This window comes from Magnolia sinica, chromosome 6, assembly GCF_029962835.1.
Source record: "Magnolia sinica isolate HGM2019 chromosome 6, MsV1, whole genome shotgun sequence".
Lineage (NCBI taxonomy): Eukaryota > Viridiplantae > Streptophyta > Magnoliopsida > Magnoliales > Magnoliaceae > Magnolia > Magnolia sinica.
In genome coordinates this window covers 60,622,897-60,645,256 of record NC_080578.1, presented here as the reverse complement: position 1 = coordinate 60,645,256, position 22,360 = coordinate 60,622,897, and the positions used below count along the sequence as shown (strand labels likewise).

Below are 22,360 nucleotides of genomic sequence, written 5' to 3'. Positions count from 1 at the left end.
GCCACACCTACTCCACTCCCAATAATCACAGACCACGTGATATTGGCTTTCATTAAGAAAGAAGGTTTTCCAAGCTTTACATTAAAACCTTTACAGTTGTGTTTTCAGTTGGGCTCACTATGCCAAAACAGTGAAAAAAGGATAGCTGAAAACCGTCTCAAATCTCAATTAACGATGGTTTTGAACCGTCGCATGGGCCGTCATATTTTGATACATCGAATTATTTAAAGGAAGGTTATGGACCGTCTTTAAAAAATGACGGTTATAGACTATCTTTGATTTTTTAACATGTACCAGAAAATGGCTCAAAGGCTACGGATTTAATCCGTAGAACTATTGGTTCTTGCTAACAGTATAACTAGATCCGTAGTGATAGGCCGAAGTTAGGAATGGCTATTGTTTCTAGATCCAAGGATATGACCAATGTCCGTAGCCATTTTGTTTTTTTTTTTTTTTTTAAGAAATAATAATGGTCTCTTACCCTTGCTAGTACATGCCCTAATAGATCAACTCATCTAAAAATTCCAGATTCAAAATAGCCTTCAATAATTCAACAATAAAAGAAACCAATGAATAGATGACGGTAAGATCAACAACACATGCTAAGATCAACCCCAATTCAACTAGATATGAGAAAAAATGACCTTAAACACTATCGCCTATCCTTGTCGAGGATTCAAAAAGGATTTTCTTCAACTTCTGGGCATTCAACATCGAACTGGCCAACTCCAGACACTTTTCACTAGTACAACAACAACAATGACAACAATAATGATGAATCAAGACAAATATCTGCAAACTACACTAAGTATTCTTAAACAGACAATCTGTGTTTGAAGTTCCTGCATGCTATCAGCTAGTCCCTTTTTATTCACACCATACTAAGTAAGAGATACATGGCATATAATATTACATGAGCACCAACTTTCGGGAAGAAACAAAGTATCAAATCCTCCAACAACAATTCATACATGTTATATCCATTAAAATCGGTAAACAGAATCCCTCCACTCCAAATCCCTCCATTGTCTTCTACCATTTGTTTAAGCAGAGAAAATAAAAGATGAATGGATGGGGATTGCACCTATTAGTCTACTATCCAGCTCTGCTCCATTATCTCACACACTCTTCGGTTGTTCTTCCACTTGTTCTCGCGGAACATGGAGCAGCCTCGGAATTCGCAGGGGATTTCGGATTGGGATTGCAGAGGGACTGAAAAGAGCACATGATAGGACGGATTAAATGAGTATAATAAAAATAAAAGAATGGAAAACCCAATACCTTAAAGCCTAAACAGATTCATACATTATTTCACAAGCATGTACTGAAGTGGTAATCAAGATTAATTCCAAAGATTGTGCACTGTTAGAAAAGATTAGCATAAATGTTGTGTATTTTATTCATTGAGATGTGGAATTGAATTATACATAATAAACCTATGTACAACTATATACAGAGTTGTATGCATAAAAAATCACCTCTACATATGTAAACTCGCCCTTAAAACATCACTATAACTACCCATTTTTGGATATTTAGAACTTAGATGACATACTAATGTTTTTGGCATTAAACTCATTCATTACACATGATCTGGATTTCCATCAGACTTCTTCAATCTAACATTCTGTAAATCTACAATTGCTCAGGTGCATTGTTTGGAGTTGACACAACTGACCCAAAGACCTGAGTATTTCTCCCGATAACCTGTTCTTGCTCAAATCAATGCAGAAAAGCTATGGAAGAAAAAGAGGAAATGTACTACTAGAGAAGATACCCTTCGATGCAGAAAAGATAAAGAAACTGGCAGAGGTATTGTCTACACACATGCTACACATTCCAACTAGATCACATTCAGCTGATGCCAGACGCAAACTAACTGGAAATGGTGAAAAACTCTACGTGCATTGCCAGGAACAAGTGCTAGGGCTAGATCATTTAATACATACATACAACAAGCATGCCAAAACTGGATCAATTACCATCAAACAATGACTGGTGATTACAAAAACCGAGATTAGACCTACAAACCTAGTCAAAGACTATTCGCGGAAGCATGAATGCATGGACAAAAACTGAAGAAAGAATCAACAGCTCGATACCTTAGATTGAGAACATGTAATGACCTCAAGGATTTGTCTATTGTTGATGATGATGATGTGGGGCAACTTGAGAATCTCCCATAAACTGTAGAAAGCCAACCCGCAATCTGCAACAAAAGATTTCTTTTCTTCACTCCCATTGCCAACACAAGTACATCCTGCAATTTGATGAATGAGCCCACTAGCTCACACAATATCATTGCCAAGTTTAACAGTTTGAAAATCCAAACTTATTATTTAGCATGGAATTCATGCCTTTAATTTCCTAAGATTGGAAAACTGAAGAGGCATGCATTTTTCTTGATGCCAAATCAAGAATAATGGTCCAATTCAACCCAGTTTAAACAATAGCTAGGGCATATCAAGAGGAAGAAACATTTCAAGCAATGGAAAAGGGAATTACCCGGAAATGCCTCAAGTCGATACCACCTGGAAATTTCTCTCATTTAACCGCTTGGAATATCTTTGGCCTTCCACATTCTTACAAACCTGTAACAACTCGTAGCAGACATGTCAAAAAGATTCATACATAGAAAACAAGGGAAGAGAACCCAACTCACCCAAATGCAAGCATATGTGCCAATATGGCACACGGGTGTGAGATCCAAATTTTGAACCAGGCTAGTATTTGTGTTTTCAGTTCATTCCAGGATGGAATGACCTTGTAACAAGCGAGCTATCTATTTGCATGGTAAAAAATGATATATATATATATATATATATATATATATAATGACCGCCTTGTATAGGGCAAACAAAAATCTTGATCAAGCATATTTAATCACACGATCCAAAAGCAATAGTTGTGGGGCCACATGGTATGTATCTCACATTCAACCCATTCAATAGATGCACACCACCATTATTACGCGACAAAACTAAAAATATGGCAATTCCAATCATAAGGTGGGCAAATCCATAGAAAGTAATGTACACCCTTCAAAATATTGCAATTAAAGTGTAGCCCATCTGATGATCTGATTAACCATATTTCAAATCAATCAATTTATCTAGTTCATGGATTTTTTGTTCTTTCCTTTTCCCTAGGTACATGTGGCATGCATGTGACTACAATTAAGCCATTGGAATGGTGGACCCCACCATGTATGTTTCATTGCCAGTAAATTAGGCCAGTTCAATCATCTGGTCAGTTTAAATGGATTTACCATTACTCGACATTTGATATGTGGTCCACCCAGTGATGAAGCCTGCCTAGTTTTTCAGGCCACAGAACATGTAAGGTGGTTCTGTCTGATGAACCACCCTGCATTGGCATGTGTAGGGATGGTAAAGCCTAGATACTAAATGGGTTATAGCATTAACTAAGGCCCAACAAGGCAGTTGGGCCCCTTGCTTCTGATGGAAATCATGGTTTTTAGAGTAGAGTAGACCACCTAAAACTGGTCCACCTACAAGCAAAGCATGAGAACAACCTGCGGAGGGAATCTTGGAACAAAGGTCAAGATGAACAGATATGTAATGTTGGATCTTCTTGCTATTTGCACACAAAAATAAATAAATAAGTAAATAAAAGAGTGGAAGGATCTTTCTTTGATAGCACCTATTGTGGGATAAGAAGCAGAGTAACATATGAGGTTCATGTATCAATTAACAGGAATCATACCACCTCCACACCCATTTCATAGATATTTGATATGTCCTTACATTAATGTGAACCTTCATTCAATCATTTCTAATAGATCACAAAAAGAAAGAAAAAAAAAAAAAAAGAAGAAGAAAAGTTTGGGAAGTTGATAACAGATCCGTGGCTTAAATCGGCTGGATAAGTGCAATTATTCAGAAGAAGATGACTTAGATTTCTACTATGAAAGCACTACATTTAACTGGTTGAAATATTGTGTTTCGCATAGATGGATGATTTCCCTCTCTCCTTCTTGGTCCCCACAGTTCTCTCCTACACCAACCATCAAACAGGGGGCGTGCATGTCCACATTGTATTTTTCATTGCCTTACCAATCAAACAAAAGGCATTGAAACAGATATAACAACAAAAACCAAGGATTAAAAAACGGATTTGCAAATCATACCATTCACCGAGAGATTTAGGGCATCCACATATAAACCAATCCCAAACCCAAACAGGAAAAAAAAAATTTCAAAATATATGAAAAAAAAAAAAATCATATCCAGATCTACAGATGAGGAAATATCTATATAGAAAATAATAAAAAACAAAAATAATAAAAATAAACAGTTAATATCATTTAAGAAAAACCAGTAAAAAAAAAAAACTATAAATATAAATTTCTCAAAGAGAGGATACTAAATTATCTGTTTTTCATTAAAGCATTTAAACATACATCTGAAATGCATGTTAATGGAGATTTTTTTAATCTCCAAACTCAGCTCTAGTCGCAAGCTCCAAACCCACCTCCAGCTGCAAATCCGAAACCCTTGCCGCTGCATCTCCTGCCCACCATCTCCAATCTCCAAAAACCCCTTACTTGATAAGGGTTGTGCATTTGTTGGAAACCATCTCTAATCTCTGCAAACCCACAAATAAAAAATTCCAAAACAAAAATCCAAACAGAAGAAGGATAAATACGCACAGATCAAAAAGTTGGAAGGTTGGCTTCATTGCCAGCTGTTGTCTCGCTGGATCTGAGTTGCAAATGGCTGCAATGGCATCCCAGAGTGCTTCACAGGAGAGAGGGGAAGATCGTCGGAGGAGAAAAACCGATTTTGATCAAGAGGGAGAGAGGAAAAAGGAAATCGAGAGAGGGAGAGGAAATGGACCGGCTTCTCACCGGAAGCAGATTGCGTACTATCAGTAGGCTACGCGTACCGAGTAAAGTCTGTGGGGACCACCGTTATTCATGCATTTTATCAAATTCATCCGTCCATTTTATCGTATAATTTTAGTGCTTTAAACCAAAAATTAATCATATCCAAAGCTCATGTGGACCACGCCACTTGAAACAGTGTGAATTAAAGTCTACTGTTAAAAAGTTCTTTTGGGTCCACAGAAGTTTCAGATCAAGATTATATTTGTGTTTTCCATTCATCCATGTCTTTTTGATCTTATGACCAGTTTGGATGACATATAAACATCATTGGGGGCCTTAGAAATATTTCAATGGTGGAAATCTGTACTTTCATTGTTTCCTTTGGTATGGTCTACTTGAGATTTTGATATACTTTAATTTTGGGCTCAACCCCTAAAATGATCTGGAAAAATTGATGGACGACGTGGATGAACTATATGAGTTCACAATGGGCCTAAGATAGTTTACTCAGTACCATAAGGCCACATTGAGTAACTCATTAGGCAATCTTTTTTCCTTCTCACCCAGACATTAGCTAATGGCTAGTGGTCGGTGCTCTGTGGGTCCCACCATGATGTACGTGTTTCATCCATGCCGACCAACCATTCTTACCGATCATTTTATGGTATGAGCCCAAAAACAAGGTTGATCCAAATCTCAAGTGGACAATAAAGTGTTGATTGAACGCCACCATTAAAAACTTCTTGGGGCCCACAAAAATTTTGAATCAAGTTGATATATATTTTTTCATTTCATCCAATTTTTTATGACCTAATCAATAAGTTAGATGTCAAATGACCATTACAGTGGGCCCTAGGAGGTTTTTAATGGTAGACATTCAATAAAAAAAAATTCCATGGTGTGGTCCACTGAGATTTAGATCTATCTCATTTTTGGGATTAAGACATAAAATTATCTTTCAAAACGGATGGACGGCGTGAATAAAACACATACATCATGGTGGGGTCCACATAACACCAACCACTAACCACCTGGCTAGTGGCAGCGTAACTAGCCAAACCACGTATGCTTTTGGATGGAAGCGGATTGCGTGGAGAGTAAATCGGGACCCCAAGCGTACTGAGTAAATCTTGTTTGGCCCATTGTGATTTATTTATTTTATCCACTCCCTCCATCCATTTTAACATATAATTTTATTGCATGAGCTCAAAAATGAAGCCTATAAAAATCCGAAGTGGACCACATCATAGGAAACAGTATGAATTAAACATCTACCATTGAAAAATTCTTGGAGGTTGCAGAAGTTTTGGATCAAATTGATATTTTAGTTTTCCCTTCATCTATGTATTTGTGATCTTGTGAATAGGTTGGGTGACAAATAAACATCACTATGGGCCATAGGAAGATTTCAACAGTGGAAATCATTATTCCCACTATTTCTGTGGTATGGTCCACTTGAGCTTTTGGATATGCTTCAATTTTGGGCTCAACCACTAAAATGATCTGGAAAAATGGATCGACGGTGTGGATAAACCAAATACATTCACTGTGTCATTACTAACTGGATACGGCAGGGTAGGATGCAATCCACGTCCTTTCCAATTCCACCACCTAAGAAGGGGGGATTGAACGTCTACCAATGAAACCCTTACGGGGGTCATAAAAGTTTCAAATCAATATGAAATTTCTTTTTCCCATTCATTCATGTATTTGGACCACATCACATGAAATAGTGTTGATTGAATATACATTAAAAACTTCTTATGATTGAGCCAAAGTATGAGGTAGATTCAAAGTTCGAGTGGACCCCATCACAAAAAAGGGGGATTGAATGCCTACCATTAAAACCTTCTTTGGGCCGTAGAAGTTTTCAATTAAGCTAATATTTATGTTTTCCCTTATTACATGTCTATATTAACTTATAAACAAGTTGGATCTCAAATAAACATTGTGATGGGCCCTAAGAAGGCTTCAACAATGGGTGTCACTATCCCACTCTTTTCTATGGTGGGGTCCACTTGAACTTAGATCTGCCCCATTAGTCAGATGCATCATTTCATGGTGGGCCACGAGCTTAAAAATAAAGTCAATCCATGACTTGGGTGGGCCACACCACATACTATAGTTGAGATGGTTACCCTCCCATTAAAGCATTCATAATTATTTATTGGGCCCACCTAGATGTGGTTCATAGATCCAGCCCATTCATTATGTGTGTCCCACTTGGATGAGGAGTCAGACCAAGTTTCATACGCATTTATGTGGGCCCCACCAAATGCTTTTATATGTTTTAGGGATGTCTTCACATAGTTTTAGATGCTATGGCCCACCTGAGTTTCATATACAACTGATTTTTGGGATATCCCATGACATAAGGGGAACACATCAAATGCATGGTGTTGGTGTTCTACACACATGGTGGGGCCCACACAGATTTGTAACGTCTCAGAAAAATCCGTACAAGGACTCGAGTACCACCTTAGGCAGAATCACCTAAGAACCATATCCTGTCGTAACTAAGGTGGAATTTAGTTAGGTACTAAATTGAATAATCGGTGAATTAAGCTTGGGCCACCAATTTTACAAATGAGAAAACCTAAAACCATTAATATCACTGACTCAACACTATATAAAGACCTAGGAAAAATCCCAAGAGCCTGTTGCTCTCGGGAGTGCATTGAAATCCCATATCGGACCTGGACCGCACGTCGAAAGTCCATTGACTGCGAAACTATAAGGTTACGTCCGTCCTACTGCGCTTGACGATCTTCATGGGAATCGAGCCCAAATAGTGTCCAGAAATGCACAACTTGAGCCCTGAGTGAAGTGTGTGAGAAACGCGAATATCTTTAGAAAATGTAATGAAACTTAAGTGAATTAGGACATTCGCTCACACACGAAATTGAGGATTTCCGACCGTCAGTTTCTGACCAAACTTCACCCATGAAAAAAGAAAATTTTTCTACACATATCCGTATAACAGTGGCTCCGATCGAGTAACTACAACCATTAATCTGACACAGGTCCTCCACGGTCGATCAGCTTATTAGATCACACTAAAATCACATCCTGGCATAAATCCATTGTTAGGAAACTTATCCTACGACGTCAGTGAGTAGTGGGCCTCCTGTGAGCCCTATTTATTAAAAATAGCTGCCCAAAGGGTATAACCCATGTATATAGTGGCCCTGGGGCCATTTACATCGCTACTAGGCCTATAAATAGCCTCCCACACACCCTCTCTCTCCCATATACGAATTTCTCCAAACCCTAGGAGAGACAAGAGAGAAAAGAAGAGAAAAGAGGAAGGAGAGGAGAAATCTTAGGAGATCGTTGCTGTGATTCTCTCCCATTACTCCACGCACTAAATCACCTTCCCGTTTCGCTATATAATCCGTTTCAGCTATGATTTGGGTAAGAAACCCTAACCCTAATCTTGATTTAGAGATCCAGATTGATTAATCGTCAAACTAGCTAACCTATTTTGTTGTTTGGGTACCCGACGTTTCGTTTTCGAAAACGTATAGTTGAACCGAGTCTGAATCAAGTATTCCGATGAAAGGTGCAGACTATAAACATTTAGGTTATGGTTTTCAATGCTTTCAATGTCAACTAATATTTATGCCTGACTTGATTGTTGCCATATTGTCTTAGGTACGACGTTTTCGATGTATTAGACATGTATGAACTATGTGGAATAAAAGATGCATCTCATGTGTTTGTTGAAATGTTTGAATGAACATGTAAATATGATTTGTGTTTGCCATGATTACTAATATAGGATTCATCATTGTCATATGTATACTGACTTCCTTATGTAAGGAATTGCCAAAATATATGGTGTAACTAACCTAGTCTATGTATTTGGTGAAGTGTAGCTTAGGTGTTTGATAAATTGTCTGAATGAGAAATGGTTGATGATTTGCATTTATTAAGAGTATTAAGATAGGATTCTCAGTTACCTTATTCATATGTACAGTTTCCTTCATGTAATCTTATTTACGTCTACACGATTTGTGGATAAAATGCAAGTGTTAGGTAATATAATCAATGTGTTTAATGAAATGCTCAAATGAAGAATTTATTTGGACTGTTTGTTGAATGTTGACATAATTATCACATGTGTCTACCTATCGCATCTGAGTAAGATTGTGGCTACAACATAGTCCAAGCGATCGGTAATAATTTCTGTTCGGGTGGCCGAATTAGTCTTGCCACATTGGGTAACTCGACGAGTTCGGGTCACATGACGATTGTCGACAGTGGTTAGGCCATAAGGGGTGGTTATGCGCTCCATGTCGATTAAGTCGACGTGTGCTCGTACCAATCGAACTTGCTAAAAAAATCGATTGGCCTGTTGTGTATTGATCATATATGGACATCACTGCTTGAATCTAAGGTACCACTTACCAATGTAAAGGCCTGTTTCAACCATGGTACCACGATCCACTAAGAGTCATGAGCCGAGCACGGTGGTATGGGACATCGTGGTCGAGCTGTCGGCCTACGCTGGGTGACCAACCTCCCCGTAGTGACCAGTGAGCAACCCAGACTCGTGAGCTGGGCATGGTGGTATGGGACACCGTGATCGAGCTGTCGGCCTACGCTGAGGTGATGAGCCTCCTCGTAGTGGCAACGAGTATAAACTTTAAATTTGCCTATCGACTACTTTTCATTAGGAGTGATGCCCTACAACTTGTTTATCGTATGTGCTTAACTAGGATTGACGACTGTAGATGGATCCGTTGGTTTGGGTTAAGGATATAAAGGGAGGTACCTTAGCTTCTCAAACCTGCTGTATGAATAAGCTTAATTAAGTACTTGGCTAACGCGGCCATGCATCACATTGCATTGGTTAGGATGTGCTTTTGGCGAGGAAGGTGGACTTTAGGGAGCGTTGTCATATGCGAAATTGGTTGTTAAAGTTACTTTTGAGGGAGCTTTGTGCAAGGGCATACATCATTACTTGCACACCATTCCTGCATTAACAAGAGTAGTTAGGAAGTGATTGTTGTATTTCTTTATCATTACTGCTTGATTGACTTGATAACATGTTAACCTTTGCCTTATAGTACCACTGAGTTTATCACTCACTCCCACCCTGGGACGGTGTTTTAAAACACCAACCAAACTTTGGTTTAGATGCAGGTATTGGCGAAGTCTATGTGACGGAGCAGGACTTCATGGATGAGGAGAAAGAGTTCTCCTACGTTCAGCTCTCGGGCAGGTCTATGTAGATCTCGTACCAATGCACAGGGACTATAGGGATTTTTAGCTTAGTGGAATACATTTACTTTCCGCATTTTGTATATTTTGGAACAACACATGTATATATTCGGCCCGGCTACATAGTCATACTCCAGAGTTTGTGAAACACTTTCATATTTAAATACACATGCTTCAGACTTTCGCTTGCTTAATTTAATTATATTTGGAGTATGATAAGTTATTTTGGTATAATCTCACTCATGTTTAACTCATTAATATGGATGAAATCTGAACATCATTATCTATATTGCATAAGTGATGTACTGGATCTCGGGAGTTGAGCTTTGCTCGACCCTCGAAATTCAGGGCATTACAAGTTGGTATCAGAGCATGATTTGGATTAAATTGGACCTGGGTTATAAGTAACAGGACGTACTCTGACACACTCTGACTTAGGAAGGTAGTAATGGAATTTAGAGACGATCTTAGGATCCCAAAGTTTCGCCGACAAGCGAGATCGAATGTTGTAGTTTAGCTCATACGCATCCTAGATCACATGAATTGATCTCAGTCACCTTTAGGTTGTCTGTCGATGAGTTTAAATCATTAGTCGATGGATTCCAAACCTAAAGTAGACCCAAAAGGCGCGAATACGCGCGTGTTAAATTATGAAATCGGACCGTGCGGGCCTAAAACCCTAAAGCACAAAATGCGGTGGGGCCCAGGGGGCCCCCATGTGTCAAAATAGCACCCCGGGGTGGACATTACCTCAGGGTGGAGCCACCGCCAGACACCCCAGAGGGGCATGGCAACATCGCCGGCCTCCACGGTTTTTTTTTTTTGGGGGGCCGACATGGGTGGGTCCCTCCCATGTGTGGGGGCCCCTTTTAACCTTCCAAACACCCCCTTTGTTGTTTTACCCTATTCCTACCCCCACAAACCCCTCTAAACCCTCCAAAACTCCCTTTCTCTCTCAAATCCCCACTTCCATACACTCAAATCTCTCAAATCCTCTACATCTTACACCCCTCCACCACTATTCCTCTAAAACTACCCATTACATCTCCTCATTTCTCTTATTCTCACATATTTGGGCACAAAAAATCCTCTTTTGTGTCTCATAACTTCCATATCTTCAAACCCACTTCATTCCCAAAGCCTTTCCACCTCCATGGCTCTCTTTGAGCTTGTCACCGCTATTTTCTCCATCTCAATACTCCTTTCCCTTATGGGAAAGAAGAGAGCGGCCCCGGATGAGGTTGGACCTAGTCATCCAAGCCGTTCTAGGAAGAAGCCGAATGCCAAGACAAGTGTAAGTGCCAAGCGAAGGTCGAAACGGGACCTCAACCCTCGAATCCCGATAGAAAGGTCTCTACCGGCGGGTGCCGAACTCAGTAAGTACCATGATCGCAAGGTTGTATTTGAAGCTATGTTGATGAGAAGCTATTTGGGTTGTATCCAGTGATCTACCTTCTCCTGGAGAATGGGTGGGGTCCCATATTCGAAGGAAAAACTCATGCAAGTGAAGGCACCGTACGAGCCTTCTATGCTCACATACGAGACCCAACTCTGGTGCCCCTCCAGTTTATCATACCATTAGGAAGAACTCACGCCAGGGTCGATGTGGATATCATAGCACATATCATGGGAATAGAATGTGGAGTTGTACATGCCAGTGATACTTATCTTGCTAGTGAACGGGAAAGAAATCACCGCACACGTTTCCTTTGCGGCTAACTTGAGGAGTGGAGGTGAGGGAATAGTATCGCATCGACTAGTATGACAGACGACTTTCGCTTGCTCCACCATATATGCACGTACAATGTATATCCTAGGTGGAGTAACCACATAGAATGCACACGATTCATGGTGGATTTCCTGTACAGAGCTGGACAAGGAGAAAAAGTGTGTCTGCCTACTTTCGCCTTGACTTAGATAATCAATATTGCATGATCTACTCGGGGAGACACCTCACTCCCTTCCAGCTGACTCATTTGTAAGATCGCCCGAAATTTCAGCTTCAGAGTCCATATGGATAACCTCAACCCGATCCATTTCATCAATGAAACTACACTCAACAATATGGGCATAGGCCCCAGGCAAAGCCAAGCAAGGCTTGATGAGTACGAGGATGAGATAGAAGAAGAGACTGAAGAAGAGGAAGGAAATGAAGAAGAGGAAGGCAGTGAAGAAGAGGAAGAAAATGAAGAAGAGGAAGGTAACGAAGAAGAGGAAGGAAATGAAGAAGAGGAAGGCAGTAAGGAAGTGAAGTAGGAAGAAGAAGAGGAGGCCCAAGACTCAGATGGGAGACCTCCTACTGCTCGTGAGGACCGCCATGATCGGGTCGCCCTAGAAGCCTGCTTGGCCAAGATTGAAGAAAATCAGGCCCACTTAAAGTAGAAGCTCGAGGAGAACTAGGCCTACCTGAAATAAAAGTTCAAGAAAATGTCTCGCACCCTAAAGGCCCTCCTGTGTTGTATGTAGGATGAGAGAGCGCCTCCCCCTTCACCAGAATCAGAGGACTAGTTATATGTTTATAGTTGTTTTCTTGTTCCTTTTGTAATGGCCTTAGTTAGGCCTAGTCTGGATGTTAGGTTAGTAAGTGTTAAGCCTTTTGTTAAATTAGCTCACATGCATTATCTGTCATAATTCATGTAATGTTACATCATATGTATTGTGACAAATTTTAGTTAAATGAAATGCATGAGTCTCTTTGGTTTAGAAATATGTAGAATGTTTGGAAAAGTGGATGCTGTTATCCTGATCCTGTAAATGTTGCACCATATGTTGTATATAGGGAATGCCGCCAAAAACTACTCGGAACATGGCACATCTCCCACTTGGTGGAATGAATGATGGGGCCTCTCATTCGAGTGGTAGCTAAACGGACCCCAATTTGGGTCTGAGTAGTGACACAATGCCAAATTCACAACTGGCCATTGGCCCCACAAATGAGCCAACACCGAGTGCACCATCGGTTCTGGGTCAGAACCGTGCATCTTCATCGATGCCACACATGCCTCAGGCGGCACCTCCCCCTGATAGGTTGGAGCAGATGATGCTCCTGATGCTACAACAACAATAATTTTTGGCCACTATAGCAGGGGTCATCACACAGAACATGAATGTGGGCCCACCGATGCCACCCGTATAGCCTGCCGGGAATATGAGTGCAAGTGGCCTATTTCAGCGCTTTCAGTGCCTCCGTCCTCCCACTTTTGCGGGTACTCATAGACCTGAAGGGGCTAAGTATTGGTTGGATCGCATATCCAAGATGTTGAGGCCGTTGCCCTGTACTGAAGCAGAGCAAGTCAAGCTTGTTACGTATATGTTTGAAAAAGAGGCTAGTCTTTAGTGGGATAGCATTTTACGAACCATTCCCACAAGATTTACATGGACGTGGGACGAGTTCGAAGCCTTTTTTTATGGAAAGTACTTCCCCCTCACTTACTGTAATGAAAAGGAGAGCGAATTTCTCCGCCTTTGACAAGGGGGGATGACAGTGGTTGTCACGCCCCAAACTCGGAAACCGGGCTCACAAAATTCCCGATCGCCGAATCTGGCGCCGACAGCCTCCGTAGAACCCCATTCTCGGCTCCCAGCGCCCATTCGCCAGGTTCCGATCCTGGGATGCTAGAAGGAGGATTTTCAACATCAGTTTGATTCGTAATAAGCATAACCAAAGGCATAACCCACAAACAACAACCAAAAACTCCATCACATTTTCACTATAATCAAAACTTTACAGGTACAATGAGCATAAGGGAAATACAATGAAGATAGACCAAAAACTCCAAAAGAAGATCAGCCACGCGTCCAAGCCTCAGCGCTGCTGCGATCCAACGTCACCTGCACGCAACGGTCGTGCATAAGCTTATAGAAAGCTTAGAGGGTGGTGAAAGTGTATGCTCAAGGTGATAATGTAGTCATGCAGTATCAGAGTAATGCGGAAAATGCTAATGAATGCTAAGAATCCCATTAGCCGTACCAAGGCCATGCGGTGTAAAGAATGATGTCGGCCATACCAAGGCCATGCAATGCGAAATGCAAGTCAAGCATACAAATCCTCATCTAAGTCCACATGTCAATACGGCTCAAATCTGGAATATCACCGGGGTCTAGTACACTCCAAGCCAGATTGCCGCCCCATCGCGCGCAATAAGGTGAGTGGAAAAGACCTCACTATCCGCCTGCCAATATCGGGCTCGGCTCGTCAATAGCGGACTCATTCCTCGAGCTGGTCAGACTCAGCCTAGCATTGCCCCCTACTCTCGGGCAGGTAAGGCCGCACCCCCTTCCAACCGACCACGACACAGTGGAAAGCGCAACCGTCTGGTAATCGGCACCCAGCGCTCATGCACCCACTCGGTCTAGACGTTGGAGCAACCTCCTGGTACCATAAGGGTTTAGGGACTTTCACCCAGGGATATCTATCGCACCCCATGTAGAACAGTATTTTCGGTATCCAATCCTGCCAACCACGATGCGTCTGTGGAGGCTATGGCCCTGATGTCGCTAGGGCGTACAGTAACAATATCACACAATGCAAATGCATGAATCACACTATCCAGTCATACAGCAATCCTGCGCGTATCGTGCGCTCATGTAGGGCAACACCCCCTGTATGGGAGCCCCTAAACAATCTGCCCAAAGACATATGCTATGATCAATCATTTCTCATATCAAGCATACGTATGATGCATGTGATCATGAATCATGGAATTAAACATGTTATATAGGATAGATGATATGCATAACGAAGGTGGGCCTAGATGACCTGCACATAACACGCATGGGCCCGCCAATGGGCCCTAGGGAAAGGCATAATGCGGACATTTAACCAACATTATACTTGCAATGTGGACGTCAAACCAACATTGCTCCCAAGGCACGACTGCCACAAATATCATTTCATAAGTTATTTTGGGATCACACATTGCAATGGACCTTAGGTACATCCATTGGGCCCTTAAATACATCAAATTAGCCAAGTCATATGGGCCTTATATTCATTAAGTGGGCCGCACCAATGGGCCTTATGTACATTGCAATGGGCTATAACCCGGGGACTTTAGAACATATCAAATAGGCCTAAGCTTATGGGCCTTACACGTGTCAAATGGGCCTCGATAGTTGGGCTCCATATGTACATCAAATGGGCCTACTCACCTGGGCCTTATATGTATCAAATGGGCCTCGCCAATTGGGCCCCATGTGCACATCAAATGGGCCTCAACTCATTGGCCCCATTACATCTTAATGGGCCTCGACCCATGGGCCCCTAATACATTAAATGGGCCTCGACCCATGGGCCTCTAATACATTAAATGGGCCTCAACCATGGGTCACAAGTACTGAGGTGGGCCTCCCACCATCAATAAATTATATATAATATAATATATACACACACACACATATATATATATATAACATATAATATTATATTTAATATAACATTATATATATACATATAACATATATTATATATAATATAATATTATATATATATATATATAACATATGATATTATATATATAATATAACATTATATATATACATATAACATATATTATATGTAATATAATATTATATATAAATATATATACACACACCAGCACACACATGCACCCACACACACACGCGCACACACACGCACACAGTGGGCTCCACCGTCCAGGCGGACGGTGGAGACAAAACACATATATCTGTGTGGGCTCCATGTGGGGCCCACCGTAATGTTTACATTTCATCCAAACCCTTAATAAGGTCAAGCAGACCTAGATGAAGGGTGATAAAAATTTTCACCTTGATCCAAGACTTCTGTGGGCCCAAAAAGGGTTTCAAAGGTAAATGTTCAATCCCACTGTTTCATACGGTGTGGGCCACCTGCGTCTTGGATCAAGCTGATTTTTGGGGTGGGCCCACGTCAGGTAGGGGCCCACCATATGAACGGTTTAGATAGCATATAAACATCAAGGTGGGGCCCACGGCTACAGCCGTGCTGGGCTGTACGGCGGCCAGTCCGCCCGCTCGCTGGCGCAGGCAGCGCCTGCTGCGCTGTCTGACACAGCAGCGTTGCTGCTGTGTTGAAGTTTTTTTATTTTTTTTTTGATTTTTCAAGGAAATTGCAGGTGGGGGCCATATCCAGGGAATCCACGCCATCCAGTGCTCTCCCATGGCTCACCACGAGCAGTTCAAGTCCAATATCGGACATGTTTCAAGGTACAACCAATCAAGGAAGTTTTCAATGGTGAAAACCACCATTTGCTATGGTATGGCCCGCCTGAAGGTCTGATGGATCCCACCTTCTGGCTCAACGCCTAAAATCATCTTGGGAAAGGAATGAACGGCATGGATTAAATACATACATCAAGGTGGGGCCTACATGAGTGGACAACCCCCGTTGGCAAGCTAATATTTATGTTTTTCCCAAAACGTCCAGCGTCCCTGGACGCTGGACCCTTGAAAATATATTAGGGGTGGGCCCTGCTTAGGTGGGCCACCTCATGGAAAATGGTGTGGATACCACACACAAGGTGGGCCCCACTTGTAGGTGATTTGGATGGAATACATACCTTATGGTGGGGTCCATTCAAGTGGGCCACACAACCTCATCATCATACAACAAAATAAAATAAAATGAAATAAAAATAAAATAAAAAAGGAGAGAGATAGAGAGTGAGACCGTGTGATGGAGGGACCCCGGCACTATGGGCCCTCCCTTGCACTAAATCATACATCAAGTGGGTCCCATTACATGTGGGCCTAATGAATTAAAATTCAACGGTAGAGATCCCTTCTCCACTAAATCAGACGGTCTAGATGACCTTAAATATGCAAGAAGGTGAACATCATGATGGGGTCCATGGGGAATGGCCCCATCATGGAATGATCATGATGATCCAAGTGGGCCTTTGGCCACATCATAGGGTCCAAAGTGAGATCCGAACCATTGATCGGTTGGCCTCACTTGGCCCATCTTAAAAACATCAAAAACTATCCTATCCAAACACCCACCGCTTGATCTTCTTACTCCCTTGGCTTCCTTAGTTCCTTGAGCTCCTCTTTGATGGTGGAAGATGAGAAATGGATGGTTGAGATGAGAGATGAAGGGGTAGGAAAGGTGGACCTCACAAATGAAGTTTTCTCACCATGGGGGACTCATACGTATGGTGCTCTCTCTTGGATTTGGATTTTTAAAAAATGAATAAGAGAGATAGTTGTAAAGGGAGAGAGAGAGAGAGAGAATGATGGGTGATGGAGTGATGGGGGATGGTTTGGGTTGAAAATTGTAAAAAGGTGTATGGTTGTTGTTGAAATTTGGAAAAGAGGAGTGGTGAGGTGGAAAGAATGGTGGACTTTTGTAAAAGGTGGAGATGGGTTGTTGTACTTGAGGTATGGGATGCTTTAATGGTTGATTGATGGGACTAATAGTAGAGATTCCCTCGAAATCCGCAACGCGCGGTGTTTCTTCGGAATAAACGCTGATCGGCATCTTCTTGCCTGGGTATCGGTTTGGTGCGCAAGTCACGGCGTTGGAACCGCGGCGACGACGCGGTCGCTATGATATAACTTTCAGACCAAGCCGACGTCGGTGCGCGGGACCTGGCTTAGGATCGTGCGCAAATACCGAATACGGTGCGAAGGTTGCCGGAATTTGACCGGAAGGATCGTGGAAGCTAACGGAACAGTACGGATTAGGACATGGGTCTTACAGTGGTAGAATACGAGAACCATTTCACAGAGCTAGCCAGATATGCTCCTTTAATTTTGGCAAACGAGTCGATGAGAATGCGACGATTTTCAAAAGGGTTGTGGGCTGATATCCGCACCAAGATGTGTTACTCTAGCATTCCCAACTATGCTGAGCTAGTGAACATGTCCCTGCGAGCTGAGCAGGATGGTAAAAGAGTGTCTTGAACACACATGCTAATGGGCCCAAGGCCTTGGCCCGAATTACAGAACCATCCGTTTCTCGGCAAGAGGCCGCGTGTGAATTCGCCCCCCAGACAACTGGCTCCACCGGCCCATCAGAGGCGATTTGATATTTAGTGCGACTATTGTAACAAGATAGGCTATACAGAACCCTTTTGTTTAACCAAGATGAAGGATAATGGCTTTACACCGCCTCAGAAGGTCAACCGCCAGCCACCACATGTTATTTCAACTCCACCCCTACGATCTATGCCACCAGCACAACCATCTAACCGACCTCCCGTGCCTCGAAACAAGCCACCTCAATGACCTATAGTAGCGCAACCCAATCATCCACAACAAGCTTGAGTACATGCCCTTGCCGCTGAAGCGTCTGAATCTGCGGTTGCAGTACCACTAGCCTTTGAAGTCACTGCCCACATCCAAGGTACACCAGTATTTTGTTGGTGGACACCAGGTCCACTATTTTAATGATAGCATACTCTACAGTCAAGCGTTTAGGGCTGAACACTACCCTTATGGTTGGGGTGAGAGTCATCGTAGCAACAGGAACCATCACAGAGCCACTAAGCTTTGTAAGAATTACCCGATAGACTTAGGAAGTAGAGTGGTGTGCATTGACCTGATTGTCACCACGATATATCATTCCGACATCATCATCGGCATGGATTGGCTCACTGAAATGAAGGCAGAGATCGATTGTGAAACCAGATTGGTGACAGCCCAAGGGTCCAAGAACACGACCTTCACTTTCCCAGTTCAGGTCAGTTGGCCCTACCACATTAGTTGTTATGTTTCCCTGTTGGAAAATTATGATGGTCCGTCACTTGGGACACGCCAATAGTCTAAGATTTCACGGACTTGTTCAGAACAATCCCTGGACTACCTTCTCAATGCGAGATCGACGTTACCATCGACCTTGTGCCAGGTGCGACACCTGTCACTTTATCGACATACCACATGCCTCCTTATGAAATGGAGGAATTGAGGAAGCAGATTGATGACTTATTGGATTCGGGTTGGAGCGTATCTCCTTAGGGAGCACCTATGTTGTTTGTGAAAAAGAAGGATAGATCGTTGTGGTTGTGTATAGATTATCGTAGGCTAAATCACATCACGGTGAAGGACAAGTATCCTTTACCTAGGATAGATGATTTGTTTGACCAGTTGAAGGGGGTACAATATTCTCTAAAATAAACTTATAGTCCGGGTATCATTAGTTGCATGTCAGGAATGAAGACATGCAGGAAACGGCATTCAGGACCAGTTTTGGGCACTACGAGTTCCTCGTAATGCCGTTTGGACTTGCAAATGCACCAGCCGTCTTCATGGATCTCATGAACCAAGTATTTCGGCCATATCTGTACCAATTCATCATCGTATTTATAGACGACATTTTGATATACTCTAAGAGTCGGAAGGATCACGAAAAACACCTGCGAGCAGTCTTTGATACTCTCAGGCAGAATCAATTATTTGCACAATATTGAAAATGTAACTTCTGGAAGGAAGAAGTCAAGTTCCTAAGGCACGTGGTTTCTAAAGAAGGAATCGTTGTGGACCTTGCCAAGGTGACCGCGGTGCAAGACTGGGAGTAGCCTGGCTCAGTTATAAAAGTGAGGAGTTTCCTCGGACTTGCCAGTTATTATCGTCGATTCATTAAGGATTTCTCCAAGATAGCTCGACCGTTGTCTCAACTTACTCAGAAAGATCTTAAGTTTGCCTATAACGAGAAAGCAGAAGCAGCCTTGTATGGGCGCCCTTGCCGAGCTCCACATTGTTGGGCAGGAATTGGCGAGAAGAGCTTGGTTGGCCTAGATTTGGTTTAAGCAACCTCAAAAAAGATCGACATTATCAGGCGTCAGCTCCTTGTAACCCAGAGTAGACAGAAGAGTTACGTCGATACGAAACGAAGACAGTTAGAATTTGAAGTTGGGGACCATGTATTCCTTAAAGTTTCTCCAATAAAGGGAGTCCTTCATTTTGGCAAGAAAGGGAAACTCACGCAGAGATTCATTGGCCCGTTCCGTATTTTAGACCGAGTGGGTGTGGTAGCATACTGTCTCGCCTTACCTACACCACTCGCAGGCGTGCACAACATCTTTCACGTATCGATGCTGAAGAAATATGTTCCTACCTATATTATCAAATGAGAGCAAGTGCAGCTAAGTGAAGATGCTACTTATGTATTGCATCCCACATGTGTTCTAGATAGGAAGGAATAAGTGCTACGCAGCAAAGTTATCCCACTCGTGAAAGTATTATGGACGCACCACACTGAGGAAGAGGCTACTTGGGAAACGGAATCCGAAGTCCATAAGAACTACCCTCAGATCCTCGAGGAGTACGAAAAGGTACTAATTTCAGGGATAAAATTTTTCTTTAAGGGGGGGGGGGGGGGGTAGATTGTAACGTCTCAGAAAATTCGTATAAGGACCCAAGTACCACCTCAAGCAGAATCGCCTAAGGATCGTATCCTGTTGTAATTAAGGCAGAATTTAGTTAGGTACTAAACTGAATAATTGGTAGATTAAGCTTGGGCCACCATTTCTACAAATGAGAAGACCTAAAACCATTAATACCACTGACTCAACGCTACATAAAGACTTAGGAAAAATCCCAAGAGCCTGTTTCTCTCGGGAGTGCATTGAAACCCCATATTGGACCTGGACCGCACGTCGAAAGTTCGATGACCACGAAACTATAGGGTTAGGTCTGTCCCACTGGGCTTGATGATCATCACAAGAATCGAGCCCAGATAGTGTCCAGAAGTGCACAACTTGAGCCCTGAGTGAAGTGCGTGAGAAACGCGAATATCTTTATAAAATGTAAAGAAACTAAAGAGAATTGGGCCATTCGCTCACACGCGAAATTGAGGATTTCAGACCGTCAGTTTCTGACCAAACTTCACCCATGGGAAAAGGAAATTTTCCTGCACATATCTATATAACTATGACCCCGATCGAGTAAGTACGACCATTGATTTGACACAGGTCCTTCACGGTCGATTGGCTTATCATATCTCACTAAAATTACATCCTGGCACAGATCCATTGTCAGGGAACTTATCCTATGACATAGGTGAGTAGTGATCCTCCCTGTGAGCCCTGTTTGTCAAAAACAGCTACCCGAAGAGTATAACCCATGTATATAGTAGCCTTGGGGCTATTTACATCACTACTGGGCCTATAAATAGCCTCCTACACATCTTCTCTCCTATATACGAATTTCTCTAAACCCTAGGAGAGAAAAGAGAGAAAAGAGGAAGGAGAGAAGAGAAATCTTGGGAGATCGTTACTGTGATTCTCTCCCACTACTCCACGCATTGAATCACCTTCCCGTTTCGCTACACGATCCATTTCGGCTACAATTTGGGTAAGAAACCCTAACCCTAATCTTGATTTAAAGATCCAGATTGATTAATCGTCAAACTAACTAACCTATTTCGTTGTTTAGGTACCCGACGTTTCGTTTTCAGAAACATATAGTTGAACCGAGTCCGAATCAAGTATTCTGACGAAAGGTACATACTATAAACGTTTAGGTTATAGTTTTCAATGCTTTTAATGTCAGCTAATGATTTATGCCTGACTTGATTGCTGCCATATTGTCTTTGATACAGCGTTTTCGATATATTGTACATGTATGAACTATGTGGAATAAAAGATGCATCTCATGTGTTTGTTGAAATATTTGAATGAACATGTAAATATGATTTGTGCTTGTCATGATTACTAATCTAGGATTCATCATTGTCATATGTATACTGACTTCCTTATGTAAGGAATTGCCAAAATATATGGTATAACTAACCTAGTCTATGTATTTGGTGAAGTGTAGCTTAGGTGTTTGATAAATTATCTGAATGAGAAATTGTTGATGATTTGCATTTATTAAGAGTATTAAGATAGAATTCTCAGTTACCTCATTCATATGTACAGTTTCCTTTATTTAATCTTATTTGCATCTACGCGATTTATGGATAAAATGTAAGTGTTAGGTAATATAATCAATGGTTTCTTGCTCCTTTGATTGTCAAATTTTGTAGTGCCAAAACCATAATCTGTGTCTTGTGTAGCACATTGATATATCTGTTCAAGGCAATGCATCACATGTACAAGGACAATGCTTCAAGTCAAGAACAAACATCTACTTCAAGAAATGCAAGATCCAGTATATTGTTTACTCCTTTAAGCTTCAAAGTTCAATGTTTTAAAGCGGCATCGAAAGACAAGTCAACTATTCATAATCAAGACTCAAGGTGAAGTACAACTCATGTACTACAAATTCAAGCTTCATCATATGTCGAGATCTCAAGCTTCATGAACTTCAAAGATCATTTATCATCTGAAGAAAAGAAGGTTTAAT

The 22,360-nt window shown here is 41.8% G+C and overlaps 1 long non-coding RNA gene across 1 annotated transcript; it reads right to left on the bottom strand.

Annotated features, from left to right (window-relative positions):
* Window positions 1-772: 772 nt before the first annotated feature.
* Window positions 773-4,848, bottom strand: LOC131248789 (uncharacterized). The gene is made up of 6 exons (XR_009172457.1): window positions 4,673-4,848; window positions 4,466-4,608; window positions 2,663-2,778; window positions 2,506-2,591; window positions 2,103-2,209; window positions 773-1,212 (listed from the first exon to the last, which is right to left on the bottom strand). It is a non-coding gene; the product is annotated as an uncharacterized LOC131248789 (long non-coding RNA).
* Between the last annotated feature and the right edge of the window lie 17,512 nt (window positions 4,849-22,360).